The 4,330-nt window shown below is 44.4% G+C and overlaps 1 pseudogene; it reads left to right on the top strand.

Moving 5' to 3' along the window:
* The first annotated feature begins 896 nt into the window (after positions 1-896).
* LOC112069789 (glyoxalase domain-containing protein 4 pseudogene) lies at positions 897-1,809 on the top strand (annotated as a pseudogene).
* The last annotated feature ends 2,521 nt before the right edge of the window (positions 1,810-4,330 follow it).

The raw sequence follows: 4,330 nt of genomic DNA, 5'->3' as shown, positions 1-4,330 counted from the left end.
CGAGTGATGGGGTTCAGGTGAGGCTAGTCTCCCAGGTAGTGGAGGAGATGTCCACTACGAGTGATGGGGTTCAGGTGAGGCTAGTCTCCCAGGTAATTTAGGAGATGCCTGGTACGAGTGATGGGGTGCAAGTGGGGAGTGTTGAGAGGAGTCAGGTGTCTGTGGCCTCAGTTGAGGAGGATCAGGAGAAGGATATGAACATCTCGTTTGATATGATAGCAGCTGGTGACAACGCAATTTACAATCTAGAGGAGGTGTTTTATTGAATCTTCATTTAACTAGGCAAGTCAGTTTTAAAAACAAATTCTTATTTACAACGAATTCCTTGTTCAGGGGAAGAACGACATATTTTTACCTTGTCAGCTCGGGGATTCAATCTAGCAACCTTTCGGTTACTGGCCCAACGCTCTAACCACTAGGCTATCTGCCGCCCCAGGTAAATGGGTTCCTGGATCAGACTTTTGGGAAATCTACCAAATAGGCAGATTTCTTTGATGTTGAGGTCTCTGGTGGTGCTACAGAAGACGGTGGGGTTAGATCAGTTGAATTGTGAAGAAGTGTTGCCGCTTGAGATAATTTGTTACTGCTGTCACGGCAGCAAAAGGTAGTGGGAAAAGTGTTAAGGTTAAGGGAAAATTAAAACAATGATAATGATCATGCCTCATAGGGTGTTTTTTCTCAAAGTCTTCTTTCTCTGTTGTTTCTTCTGTTTTTCTTTTCTCTTTTCTATATGACAATCAATTGCAAGGATCCTTAATCAAAGTAGACAAACTGAGTGTGATGTATAATCGTGTAGTACATAAGCAAACTCACATGGGCTATATTGGCTTTGAGGCGAGCCTTGCATTTTGTTTTCAAAGTAGGTGACAGAAGCAAAACAGTCACCTTTTACAGAGATGTGCTCAGCATGACGATTTTGCGTCACAAAGAGTTGGAAGAAGGATGTAAGGCAACTTGTAAGGGCCCTTATGATGGAAAATAGAGCAAGACAATGGTCAGCTTGGGGCCAGAGTATGATGACTGTGTGGCTGAACTGATCTACAATTATAGAGTGGGAGAATATCGCCTAGGCAACGACTTCCTCGGTTTGACTTTGCAGTCTAGCCAGGCTGTCAGCAATGCTAAGCTGCTTGGTTGGCCCCTCACTGGGGTTGGAAAGGGCCTCTATCTGGCTGAGGCCCCAGGAGGTTATCGCTTCTACCAGGTGGACAATGAACAGCCTCCCAATGATCCTGTACAGAAGGTGTGTCTGGCAGGGTCTGACCTGCAGAAATCAATACACTGCTGCTCCTCCCATCTGGGGACGAAGGTGAAAGAGGGAAATGAGGAGAAGAAGACTGTGCTGAGGGGATTCACAGACACTCAGTGTAAACTACAGATTCACAACATTGTTGGGACAGTAGATCATGTGACAGCCTTCGGGCAGATAGCATTCTCCTGTCCACGTGAGCAGTTGGCAGGAAACTGTAAAATCCTTTCTCTCTTGGTTAGCCTGGACAGCCCAGGGAAGGCTTGGTTAGCCTGGACACCCCTGGGAAGGCTTGGTTAGCATGGACAACCCTGGGAAGGCTTGGTTAGCCTGGACACCCCTGGGAAGGCTTGGTTAGCCTGGACACCCCTGGGAAGGCTTTGTTAGCCTGGACAGCCCTGGGAAGGCTTGGTTAGCCTGGACACCCCTGGGAAGGCTTTGTTAGCCTGAACACCCCTGGGAAGGCTACCTTGTTTAGCCTGAACACCCCTGGGAAGGCTACAGTACAAGTGGTCATTTGGACTGATTCAGATGCCCATGAGATCTGCTTTGTAGTTTGAGTGGTTATTGTGTTGTGGGTTCCCAGACCCAATAAAGGTTATTTAAAACTCAAACTCTCTTTATATCTCTCTATATATTCCCCTGTCTCTCTTATATCACTTGTCTATCTCTCTCTCTTTTTCTCACGTATTCTTTCTCTCCTATCCCTATATCCTTTCTTCTCTCTTTCTCTCCCTCTCTCCCTCTTCTATCTCAGTCTCTCGCTCTTTCTCTCCTATCCCAGTCTTTCTTCCGTCCCTCTTTCTGTGCATCTCTTACTCCCTCTTTCTGCCTTCTCAACACTGTTTGTGAGACAGGATCCAGTCATCTGTTTGCTACAGCATGGCCTGTTTATATTGTGGCCATTACTAACAGGTCAATTCATTTGATCGATGAGATGAAGGAGTCACCCCCTCTGGGGATACTGAGTGTGTGTCTGTTTGTACGTGTGTGTGTGTACGTGTGTGTGTGTACGTGTGTGTGTGTGTAGCTTTATTATTGGGATCCAAATGTCCTTACAAGGATAGTAAAACAGGGAACATTTGACAAGTGGGGACATTTTGCCGGTGCCCCAAAGGATAATATGTACACACAGAAACAGAAAGAGCCTTAGGCATAAAACAATGCAGGCAAACAAATCTCTCTCTCTCTCTCTCTCTCTTCTTTCGTCTCTCTCATCTCTCTCTACCTCTCTCCTCTCTTCTCTCTCTCTCTCTCCTCTCTTCTCTCTCTTCTCTCTCTCTCTCATCTCTCTTTCTCTCTCCTCTCTCTCTCTCTCTCTCTCTCTCTCCCCTCTGGGTACTCTGCTCCTCTGTCTCTGGTCTCTCTCTCTCTCTCTGTCTCTCACAGCAACACACACACCACACACCACACACACACAACACAACAACACCACAACACACACACACACAAACACAACACACACACAACCACACACACACTCTATCCGGAGATAAATGGCTGTTCGTCATCATGTTGATCATAATATTTAGACTTGAGTTTTATGCGAGAATTTATAGGATTGTTAATGTTTTTTCTCCATATGATGATAAATCTGTTGGACTGCTAAGTTTGTTAGTTGCATAGTGATGTCAATATGCATGCATGCATTTTCAATGATTAAGTGACATCAAATATGGAATGCTGTGCGTGCGGCTCATGGCTGCAGGGCATATACAGTTAAATTTATGACATGACACTGTAATTACACGTTATGTTAAGCATTAAGGATGCCACATTCAAATCAGTGTGTGTGCTGTGTCGTGTGGTTGTGTTGGTGTGTTGTGTGTGTGTGTGTGTGCTGTTGTGTGGTGTGCTGTGTGCTGCGTGTTTTGGCTGTGCTGTGTGTTTGTTGGTCTCTCTGTGAAGAGTGTTGTGATTTGTGTGTGCGTTTCTCTCTGGAGTGTATGTATCTTGTGTGTGCTTTCTCTCTGTGAGTGCCGTTGCTATTTGTGTGCTGTTCTCTGTGAGTGTATGTAATTCTGTGTGGCTCTTCTGTGAGCTGTATGTATCTTGTGTGTGCTGTCTCTCTGCTGAGTGCTGTGCTATTTGGTGTGTGCTCTTCTCTGTGAGTGTAATTATTTGTGAAGTGTGCTCTCTGCCTGAGTGCTATGCTACTTTGTGATGGTGGTCTCTCTGCTGAAAATGCTTATGTATTTGTTACTGTGTCTCTCTGGTGAGTGTAATGTATTTGTGTGTCATGTTGTGTGTCTGTACTCCACAGCTACATCACTAGACTTAGAGCATTATACCCTCTAATTAGTAACACAGCACATAGCACCTCATCTGTATATGATTACATATGTTAAAAGTCAGATGATCTGCCCGCCGTATCTGTCTATCAACCTTAGATGACTAGTGAGTTGATGACTACAGCCATTAATCCATATAGATATTTGCGAAGCCCATGTCTGCTCTGAAACCACCTTAAAACTGAAGCGCCAATCAACAAAGCTATAAAGTAAATACTTTTCACAATCCATCACAAACTAAAGCGTAAATACTTACCCTACCAACACTCCATCACAAACTAAAGGTAAATTAATTCCTACCAACCTCCTCACAAACTAAAGGTCAATTTACTTCCCTAACAACCTCCATCCCAAACTAAAGCGTCAATACTTCCTAAAACCTCATCACACAAACTGGAGCTGCTAAATACTTTCCACAACCTCCATCAAAACTTAGCGTAAATTACTTTCCACCAACACCATCACAAACTAAAGCCGCTCAACTAACTTTCTACCAACCTCCATACAAACTAAAGCTCCAATATCTTCACAACCTCCACACAACACTGAAGGTAAATACTTCCTACAACCTTCCATCACAAACTGAGGTAAATACTTCCTACCAACTCCATACACAAACTAGCGTAAATACTTTCCACCAACTCATCCACAAACTGAAGGTCAATACTGTCCTCAGGTACTTTATAGCCTGCGCACTGATCGCCGCCGGGCTTCGTCGCGTCTATATTTTACTTTCTGTGCTTGTGTGGTGTGTGTGTGTGTGTTGTGTTTGTAGTTGTGTGTGTGTTGT

This window comes from Salvelinus sp. IW2-2015, unplaced genomic scaffold (assembly GCF_002910315.2).
Source record: "Salvelinus sp. IW2-2015 unplaced genomic scaffold, ASM291031v2 Un_scaffold1121, whole genome shotgun sequence".
NCBI classification, from domain to species: Eukaryota; Metazoa; Chordata; class Actinopteri; order Salmoniformes; family Salmonidae; genus Salvelinus; species Salvelinus sp. IW2-2015.
This window is presented reverse-complemented; position numbering and strand designations above follow the sequence as displayed.